Source organism: Macadamia integrifolia, chromosome 5 (genome assembly GCF_013358625.1).
Source record: "Macadamia integrifolia cultivar HAES 741 chromosome 5, SCU_Mint_v3, whole genome shotgun sequence".
Taxonomy (NCBI): Eukaryota; Viridiplantae; Streptophyta; class Magnoliopsida; order Proteales; family Proteaceae; genus Macadamia; species Macadamia integrifolia.
Window position 1 is genome coordinate 35,261,172 of NC_056561.1, and position 11,333 is coordinate 35,272,504.

Below are 11,333 nucleotides of genomic sequence, written 5' to 3' on the forward strand. Positions count from 1 at the left end.
GACAGTTTGGCCGAGTGGTCTAAGGCGCCAGATTTAGGCTCTGGTCCGAAAGGGCGTGGGTTCAAATCCCACAGCTGTCAAAATTAATGAAAACAATTTTTTTTAATCCTATTTTTTCCATTTTTTTTTCTTTTTTTCCCGTAAGATGTATGATGAGGATGAAGCACAGGTGGGTTCCACGTGTATGATAAGAGGAATCGATGACTACCTCAGAGGTGGGTTCCATGTGTATGATATGAGGAATGGATGATGAGACCCCACCAATCACAAGAAAATCAGTGGAAGATTTGATGCTGTACATCCCACCAATCACAAGAAAATCAGTGGAAGATTTGATGAGACCCCACCAATCACAAGAAAACTGGCCGAAGATGTTGATGTTAACTATTCTAGTGATCAGACAGATGAATGTCTACTATGGGGTATGTATCCACATTAGTAGGTGAACCTATTTCATTGAAGGCAATGCTTCAACTGCAATTACCTTGTCCACAACAGAAGCAAAGTATATAAGGCAATAGATGTTGCCAAGGAGGGGATTTGGTTGATCGATTCGGTTCATGAGTTTGGTATAAAGCAACAAGGTACGGTGTTGTACTATGATTGGACTGCAATTCATCTTGCAAAGAGTGAGTGTTTCATGCAAAGCGAACAAACATTGATATGAGACTTCATATAATCAGGAAGCTTGTGTCAAAAAAAAGCATTCACTTTAAAAAAATCTATACAACAGAAAATCTTGTAAATATTTTCATCAAATAATTATTATAAAGAAGTACAAGGTTTGGATCTGATTAATGTTCCTCATTATTGAAGGTGACAGTTGCATCCCTTTACAGCTAGGGTGTAGTTGCATACCTTTATGGACATACATAAATGAGACATGTACATACTATTTTCATGGAAGCTTTATAGAATTTAAGCTAGGGTGTAGATTATTGAGGCCCGTGTATTATATTCTATGGATTGGATTGTGGGCTACCTCCAAAGGACCATTGAAGACCTATGGGATTATTTTTAATATTTTTAAGATTTACATGAGGTAATATTAGAAATTGTATCTCTGTCTTCCCTTTAGATTATTTGTAATGGGAGGTCTGGGTTATTGGAAATTCTTTGCAAACACATAGAGGCATGAGGAAGAGAACTTACAACCCTTTTCTCCATTACTAGTGAAGATAGCTCTCATTTAACCGAGAATGTAAACACTTTGTCCAACCATGTATATCATTGTAGTGTGGTTGTTTGATTGTTTTTCTTTGTACTTTGTTTTGCTTTCTACATCGTGAATAGATTTCAGTTTCTACATGGTTGACTCCTATTGATTCCAGAATAATCCGAATAGGAATCATGGATCACTTGTCCTATATTTGATTCCCAATTTGTAAACCCTTGAAGCTAGTGGACGGCCAAGATCTTAGACCCCAACCCCCAAAATAACCATTTTTTATTTTCTTGTGAACCCTAAATAACTTCTTAAGTAGTCACTGTAGGATTAAACCTGACACAAGATATAATTCTTAGACCCATAGATCACCATAGATAGATGAAGAACACCAAGCATAAGGGACAGAAACTATAAATAATAAAAGCGTACCTTGTTTGGGATCTATAGTAAAGCAAAACGCAACAGAAAACCTTCTGATACACGTAACAGGGTACTTCTCCTCTATTCCCCTATGATCACTGGTTAGATGAGGAACTTGAACGTACAAGGGAGGAAGCCACAACAAACTCTATCTCTCTCTCTCTCTCTCTCTCTCTCTCTCTCTCTCTCTCTCTCTCTTTCTCTCCATAATACACATTGTGAATAAGATTAGGGTTAGAGGAGAGACCTAGCTCTTTATTTATAAAGTTTCCCAATGGACTCACTCATCACAAGTCCAATGGTTAACTAAAGCTCACAGTATTCAGCCCATATTAAACTAATTAAAACTCTTATGTCTATTAGACTAAATAATTAGCCTGATCTTATTAAATTACAAAAACCCCAATTAATACAATCCCACATAGAAATATTCTAACAGTCACAAGATATGGGGAAAACATACAAGGCAAATGCCCAAAGTGGACAAATACATCATGGATGAAAAGATATGATCTGATGCACGTACAATCACCTGGTCGTACGAATCAGCATCTAACACCTGTCCTTCCTTTTTTCATTACAAGGATAAAAATAGGTATATTTGAAAACAAAAAGGACAGATATTGGATGTTGACTCATATGACCGGGTGATCGTACAAGCAGCTGATCCATTTTCATGGATGAACCCCCAAAGCCACTAATTGCACAAAAGTCTATCAACAAACTCTTTAAGGTACTTATCTGAGCTTCCATCTTCATCTACTGCCTCGATAGCCAGTTCCTTCCATCTCATAGCATTCCTCCTAATCTCTATTTGTCTGTCTCCCTCCATAAATTCCGTTATGCATCTCTCTATCTCTTCCCTCCTAGTAATCCCCTTGTCATCCACTCCAGCTCTCACTCCTACTTCCCAAACATCAGCAGCTAGCTTGGCATTAGTGGTTTGGTCAATCCATTGTGGCACTGCCACCAAGGGCACTCCCAAGCTTAATGACTCCATAATCGAGTTCCACCCACAGTGTGTCATGAAGCAACCCACAGCACCATGAGCTAGCACTTCCAATTGAGGGCACCATGGAACAACCAACCCCTTCTCTGTTATCTCCTCTGCAAACCCATTTGGGAGTTCCACTGATTCCCTCACTACCCTCAAGAAATGGTAATTGCTTCCCTTCAGCCCAAATGCCAATTCCCGCATTTGCTCTTTTTTGAGCTTAGCTATGCTCCCAAAGGCCACATAGATAACAGACCCAATTCCTCTGTTGTTCAGCCAATTCATGATGGAGTCTTCGCTTGATTTAAATAGATTGAGACCATAATCTGTCTCCTTCAATCCTCTTGTCTGAGTACATCGACGGCACAGTTGGTCCTACTGTCTTGATTGGCCATTGCTTCACCATCCAATTCAATACCTGATTGAAATATAATAGCATCAATCACCAAATTCAAGATCCCCAATAAAGAACTAACAAAGACATACAGACCCGTTTGCCCTATTTAACTTCTCAGTTGAGAAATTCAAGAACTAAGTTTTGAAAATCCCAAAGCTAATGAGAGGAAAAAATTACCAAATTCAAGAGATAGAGAACTAAAACAGAGACCCAGAAACCCACTTTGCTCTCTGTAACAGAGTTCTGTACCAAACCCAAGAACTAAATACTTCACCAATAAAAAGAGGGTGGGGAAGCTGAAGAGATCAGTTTCTAAATTTTTAGGAACCAAAGTACCCAAATAAAAATTCAACGCAAATCCAAGTATCCACTTTGTCTTCTAACTTGTTAAATGTGTTAGAATTAAGAAAGATCAGTTACAAACCAAATCAAAAGCTAAAGAATCCAATAAAGAATGAAAAGAGACCCACCTGGTCCTCTAATTTGTCAAATGTGTTGAAGAGGACGAAATCTGCTTCTTCAATGTTAGAGAATTGGATCAACTTGTTGGGCAGGAGTGATGGGTAGGATTCCAAATCAGATACAAAGGATGGCAGATCATTTATATGAAGCAGGGGAAGTTCTTCAATGGACAAAGTGGGTCCTTGCACAGGAAGACTCAGAAGGCCCTGTTTCACATAGTAATAGATAGCACTTACAGTTCAAGACTGAGTGAAGAATGGAGCTCCAGCTATGCCAAGCTGTTTGGCTACATCAAGAGCCCAAGGCAGAGTGGAGTGATAGACAAGGCACTTAACAGAGTTCTTCTGTTTCTTGATGAGTTCAGATAGTGTCTCTGACCCCACAGCTTTAAACCGCTCGTTGTAGGCTTCGACGCTTGTTGCTTCGGCCATGCCGCCTTTGTCGAAGCCATCAGAGATGGATTCTATTGTGACAGTGGCATTGGTTTGGGATTGGAAGGTAGAGTGGTTAAGAAGGAAGTGGGTGATGGCAAGAGTTATTTGAGGCCTTTGGAGGACAAGCGTTTGGAGAATTGTAGCATTGGGTTTATATGGCCTTGGACTGGGAAAGGGAAGACCATGACTTGGGCTTTCTGTTCTTTCCCTTTCATCTCCATTTTTAGCTTCATCAATTCAACCAGACCACAGACTACTTTTCCTTTTGGAGAGAGAGAGAGAGAAGGGTAGTTAAGAAGATGAAGACGAGGATCACGAGGAGAGAATACAGAAAGGACAATTTGTGGGAGACACTTGATCAAAAAACAAGAAATTTGTGGTAGAGAACACAATTAGTAATCTCCATATTATTTACTGGCTTACTCCAATAAGAAGAGAGTGGAGGTCTGGAGGTGCCTTTGTTATGTTAATCTTGGTGAAAGCTATCTCTTTGTCTTTACACAAGTAACAAATCTTAAAAGAAAAATTTATAAGTAAAGAAAGCTCACCCCCTGGCGAATGCCATTATTACAGGGACACCTTTGCAGAATTTCAAATTATGCTCATATTTTTTTACGTTCAGTCTTTGTTAAGTAACAGCTTGAAATGATAATTTTACCTTTTTAACTAAAACATATGACCAAATCATATTTTACCCAAGTCTTTCAGTATCCCTAATCTTCACTCACCTTCATCATGGATTTTAGAGGAGGGTTTCCTACACACATCAACCCTTCTCTATCCTTATGTAACCGTCTTCATTCTCTATCCCTGTGCAACCGTTGACTACTTAATCCATGATAATTTTCTATGAATGACGGCAAAGTAAAAGGTTTCTCTAAGCCGCCAAGGAAGGGTACACTACATTCTCTCCATATCTATCTTCTTCAAATAAAATAACCTTGTTGCCTAGTCGTCTTATATACAAAACCATTCTATTGCATCTCACTGGTGTGCTCATTTTTGTCGTTCTAAGAACCCTCTCTTAATAAATGGATTGTTTAATGGAAAAAGACATCATGATAGTTTGGCTAAAGAACTTTTCCATTCACTCCTACACTGATCATTCAATGATTTATTATTCTCTTCACCATTGATGTGATGTGCAGATTCGTCCAAACACATTCACCCTACAGAAAAACCCTCTCCCTTATAAATTCTTTGAAAGGACTGCTGGGTGGGGGCTTTTATCTTTTGCCCAAGCAACATCTGTACCAAAAGGTCCAAAACCCACTAAGCTGATTGTGGGCTATGGGCTGTGGGCTGTGGGCTGTGGACTGTAGGCTTGGCTAGCTGATGAAGCCACAAGGGTGGTTTCATTTGTTGGACTGGCAAAGTCTGGTTGAAACTGTGACCAAGAAGAGAGAAGAGGGTTTCAAAGGGAGCAAACGGTTTGACCCAAAATTTGTAAAAAATGAGACTCAAATCCTCTCTTTATTGATCATCGTTGGATCAACTCATGCCATGTGTCAACAGTTTAAGAGCTCTCCATGGGTCTCCACCACAGATCGTCTCCACAGACAATTTTTTCCCGAACATATATAGTCCACCCCAGTATGGTAAAGTATGGTAAATAGAAGAGGCCAAACCCTAGCATCAAAATATTGTATATCTAACACCTGACTTTTTCAGTTATTATTATTATTATTATACCTCCTACTTTCATACACCACTGAATTAAATAAATTTAAATTAAATTATGCATCGGAGAGTGATGGTGACATTTTAGTGGAGAATTGAATGATATATCAAATCAACCTCTATTATATGAAAACCTCCCATTAATTTTCTCGTGATTGGTGGGGTCGTCTCATCAGGCCCACCACCGAGCCCATAATAAATTTACCATAACTCTCCGGAAAAAGAAGAAATGGATCATAATAATAGGGAGAAAGAAGCTGGTGCATTCCTCCCGTAAGCAGATAGGGTTCTCTTCCTATAATAATAATAATAAATTAAAAAATATTATTGGTCCACTCAGGCCCACCACCATGATGAAGAATGTCAACCTTTGCAATAGAGCAGTTGTTGGAATTTAAATGGTAATTTAATTTAAATTATTATAAGATTCAAATTACGTTTTAGTTTCTTGTGTCTTTTCATATTTGACCATTTTTCTATCTTCTTGTATGACCTCTCATATGTTTTATCTCTATGTATTCTCATAATATCTCTTGTATTTACAAATAATAATTAATATGGTCTCTTCATTTTTAAGACTTTATCTTTACATCTTTGGGACCCTTTTACTTCACTGTATGAGAGTCTTTGTCTCTTGATTTTGAGAGACCTTATCTCTTCCTCTTCTCGTGAAAGACTTGAATGATGGACTTTATCTCTTTCTCTTCTTGTGAGAGACTTGAATGAGAGATTTTATCTCTTCATTTTTTTCCTAGAAGTCTTTTTTCCTCCATAAATAGAGGGGATCTCTAAGCTTTGTACACACCAATAACCAACTACAAAGTTCACTCAAGTTATGGTGTGTTCTAAGGACTAAGATATTGTTTTACTCTTATTTTGAGTGTCTATACTTTAGTGTATTTTGAATTTTTCATCTTTAGTTTGAGCACAACGTTGGAGTACTCGAAGGGGTCTAGCAATTGAGTGCACAACTACTAGGGGTGCCATTGGGCTGTTTCATCACTTATTCGGTTGCACCATTGGGGGCGTCTACACTCTTAAGAAGAGTGTCAAATGACGCGACTCAGCCCGTCTATTTTGCTAACATAGTTTGTTATAGGATTCCTAAGAGTTCGTTGTTCAAAGATCTCTTGAAAGTTCAACAACCACAGATAATTGTGCTCTCTCAATAATTTAATACACCATTTTTCTACAGCGGTTTTGGTTCTTATTTTTGTTCTTACTCTCAGGGCAACTGTGGTTCGTAGGACCAAACTAGTTTTCTGAAGTAAGGAAGAAAAGGATATCGTCACATAAAGTTTGGATATAATTGTTGGGTTTTGGGCCACACTAATATGGGTGATCCATATGTGTTTATAATGGTTTGGTTCACTTTGAGGGATAGGCTCAACAAAACTATTATGGGAGTAGTTAGGGTTAGGTGGATTACTATAAGTAGTCTCTCTATGGTCTTTGCAATCACATTACGTGAGATACAGTTACTCAAAAAGTTGTGGAAGAGATCCGTGAGGGAGACTGCAAAAGACCATAGAGAATTGCTCGTAGGACTCATTGCCTTCTCAAACTTCAGTACATGTATGGTTCTAGTTTTCTAATCTCATTCACTGTCTCTAATTCATGTTCTCTTTTTTGTGACAACTACCCATTACTTGTGCATGTTTTAATCACCGTGAAGGAGTGATGCTTCGGATTATTTTTCAAAAATAATTACAAATTAGGTCAAATTCTTATAAGAATTCATTCACCATGGTCCATTGATATTGCAAAATAGGAATGGGGAGAGGTGGGGATCACATTTGATCGTTTCATCATTCAGGAACGAAGGAAAACTCTATCCCTAAAAATTGAGGGAAAAGAAAAAAAGATTTATGTTCCACAAGTTATCATAGGAGCAATCAAAAGTCTCTCTTCTCCATCATTGACAACCTATTCTTTGGTGTCAATCTTCACCTAAGTTATAGGAAGTAATCACCCCACATATTTTGTCTTTTGTGTAATGAACAAGAGGAATCTATTCTCCATGTGCTTGTTCTATGTCCATTTGTTAGTAAACAACTTACAAGGAACTCAATTTAAAGAATGGCCAGGACCTAGGTCATCTCTTTAACATGTACAAAGGCGTTCCTAATTAATATGATCGTAATATTCAATAGCTTTTTTTTTTTTTTTTTTAATTAAGGTGTTCCGACATAATATTCAATAGTCTATTCTTGACATTCTTGAGATAAAGCTATGTAGTTTTCATCTTCAATCTTGTATATACGAGAGCCTTTGGTGCCGGGTATGTCTTAATAATCTACTATATTGTGACAAATTCCCAATACATAGAAATATTCATCTGGACTTGGAATCTCTATATCTTCTTTTTTCTGATTGTTACCTCACAGCCCTTCTTAATTGACAAATAAATCATTAGAAGGGCACTGATATCTCAACCCATTTCTAAGAAAGCCAGAAGTATTCAAAGGTAGATGCAAAGAACCCTTCATCACCACCATGGTTTTAAATACCGGTCTCCCCCAATATGGATTTTGATATTTGCCCTCACTTGTAATTAATAAATAAATAAATAAATGACACTTAAGGGCCTCAATGCTTAGAATCTGATCATTTAGAGTATTTCACGTTTCATAACATGATGTTTGAGGTACCTCACGTTTTGCCAATGTTATATTTAAGATTTTTTGTCTTTTATAATCTCAATTTTACCCCTCACCTCTGTCCCACTCCCTCCTCTTTCCAGCAATGCATTCCCACCCTTATCTCCACCTTATCCAATCCACAGCCCCGCCACACCTAACCCAACCCAACCCAACCCCACCCATCCCCTCCCCGTCATCCTGACGTTGCTTCCTCCTTCACCCTCTTTCCTTGTCCCTTTCCTCTCCTCTCTCTGGCTAGGAAGCTCCAAGCGAGAAGGAACATTGGCATTTGTAATGATCAACCGGTCGGCCTGCTCTTTCTTGACCCCTCCTCTTTCTCTCTCTTCTTTTTCAAATGTTGTTGTAGTAGAGCGGCAATAGGTGGGAGACGTAACTTTTCCAAGGTAGGAAGAGAGAGGGGTTATGATGGGTCATGAGAGTTGCAAAGAGGGGCTTCTCAACGATTAGGTAATCTCCATACTCACAGGTGTACCAAAATTTGAGATCAAGTGTGAGATTGGCATCGAGAGGCCACGTACCCAATAAGTGCATGCATACAATAGCTTTGTGGAGATTTGTAGCAATACTACTTAGTCAAGTAGAAGGACCAAACCGAGAGTGGGACAAGGTGGAAACGGGTTAAGACAATTTTGAAGACCAAGTTAGAGATTAGTGGACTTCTCGCAAAGACATTAAGACTTTTTTTATTGAAAAGAAAAAATGATTTTAAACTTAGTCCACCTTTCCTAAGGATTAAGGGGAACATCATATTTGTTTTTTCCTTAAAGAGGTTATTTTTGTTGAACATTATTCCATCTCGTAAGAAACTTCTCATCGGTTGGCCTCTATGCACCATGAAAAATATCCTCTTTAATTAATTGGGTGCTCAATTAGTGATCTAGTGGCTGGGAGGACCGGGGCATCACTTCACTTTTTCTTTTTCTTTTTCTTTTTCTTTTTTTTTCTGAAAATCAATCATTTTTCATTGAGGGTGAAAGAAGGATTTATTGGGAAATAGGATATATTAAATTGTACGGTTTGTCACTAAATTACAAAGCACGAACAGCATATTCTCGGGGTAGGATGAAGTATTCCATGCTTCACGCGGGGTAAAGCTCTGTGACAAAAGTGTCTTTTGCCTTAAATGCCCCCTTGGGTTGATCATTTATTTCTCTGTTTTTTGTCACATTTTTCTTGGAACATTAAATATATCATTGGATATCAAATTAATCAACATTAGTAGTAGATGGGAAACTCTGGCAACTCAACCTAAAATTATGGTTTACCAAAAAAAAAAAAACCCTAAAATTATGAGGTTTTCGAAAATGAAAAGAAAAGAAAAACCTAAAACTAGGGAGTATATTTAAATTATAGGTATTGATATCATCGTATCGATATTAATATTGATTTGCTATCGGGTTGTATTGGCCTATGATTAGATTGACTTAAAAAAAAAATAAACATGTATTAATCGATCTTTGACAAAATCAATACCTATTCTCTAAACTAATGGGGTAAGGTAGGCGATCAAAATAGAGAGAGAGAGAGAGAGGTGTTGGCCTCACCTACATAAGAGGTTTTTCCTTATTATTTTACCCAAGCGAGAGATGAAGATTCCAACGATATTGTCATTTCAATGAAGGTTTTCACTAGGCTCTATTGTTTTCTTGCAATGGTAGAAAGAAAATTTATCTATAAAATTGGAATTTTCACTATTTATTTTAATTTTAACTTAAAAATACAATATAAAAAAATTAAATTAAGAAAATTTTCCGTGTAAATTATCATTTTTTATCATATTAAAAGATACAAAAACTTGAGATAAGTGTTTTAAATGCAAGAAAAAGTAAAATTAGTGTTTTAAATCTAAAAATAAATAAATAAATAACTCCCATGGCCAACATCCTTGTTCTTAAAGAAATAGGTTTTGAAACTATGACGTTGGTGATTCCTAATCGTCGCGTTTGGTGTGCTCCCTTGGAAATTTTTATGATCTTGGATTCTTATGCACCCCTGTGAAAGCAGAATTAAAGGAGACACATATACAGGAACCTTGTAGGAAAATCACAATCACCCAATACACCTTGTAATTATCATCTAAGAAACTTCCATTAGTAACAATAATGTATGGTTGAATTAGGAATGGAAGTGGAAACCATATGGTCAGAGGGATGGAGCAGAAATAAATCCTGGATCCATTTGTTAATATTAGTCAAGGCTGAATGGGGTCACAGGGTATTCCGTTCATTGTACTAAGGTTTCGAGTCATTCAAATAAAATAGCATGTTATGGCAAAGACTGAAAGAAATAAAGAATTTAAACCCAAAAGGTAGCGTAGTTGGTGAGCAATGAACTTGGTACAAGCCATAAACTCAAACATCCTATATTCGATTGTCACTAGGCACATCTTGGGTCATTCACACGGGATGTTTAGTGTTCTTCACTGCTTTTAACGAAAGTTGAATGGTTCTCATTCAACCCCTTTCATTGAAAGGTTTTCATTCAACTCCTGTATGACCTGGGTCATACTATTGTGGGGTCAGTATGAGCTCCCGTGATCCATTGTTAGCAAAAAAAAAAATTACTGAAAGAAAGAAGGAGAAATTACTTTTAAATAGCCAAAAAATCAAGGAAAAATGCTCAAACATAAGTTTGGTTGAGGATTGAGTAGAACTTCCATTCTGTAAGCATGGTTTTAGTGCATGATATAGGAATGGGCATTGATTATCCCTAAAATCAATATGATATTAGAATTGATATCGGATTGCTTGTATCAGACAAAAATATCCTTGCTTTCCCTTAAAAGATAGAAATTTTGACCTTTTTTTTTTTTCTATCCTTGGTTTGTACCATTAAATCGATATAGTATCAAGATTGAAGACTTACCGATGCCAATCAAGGATTTAGTTATCAGTATCAATATCTGTCGATACCAATGTCACTTTTACCCGTACTTTTCATAAAAATATATATATATTTTTTCTTTATGGTTTTACCCCTAAAATGATACTGATAACTTATTTGGATCTTCAATTATCATCTTAGCCGATATGAACGATATGATCAATCCGATTCCAATACTTAGAACCATGACACAAATACTTAAAGCCTTGTCCTTTCTAAAAAAAAAAAAAAA

General features: G+C 37.1%; 1 non-coding gene and 1 pseudogene across 1 annotated transcript; one reads left to right on the forward strand and one right to left on the reverse strand.

The window, feature by feature from the left end:
* On the forward strand, nucleotides 1-80 carry TRNAL-UAG. The gene has a single exon. It is a non-coding gene; the product is annotated as a tRNA-Leu (tRNA).
* Nucleotides 81-1,947: 1,867 nt separating this feature from the next.
* On the reverse strand, nucleotides 1,948-4,157 carry LOC122080068 (annotated as a pseudogene).
* Nucleotides 4,158-11,333: the final 7,176 nt, after the last annotated feature.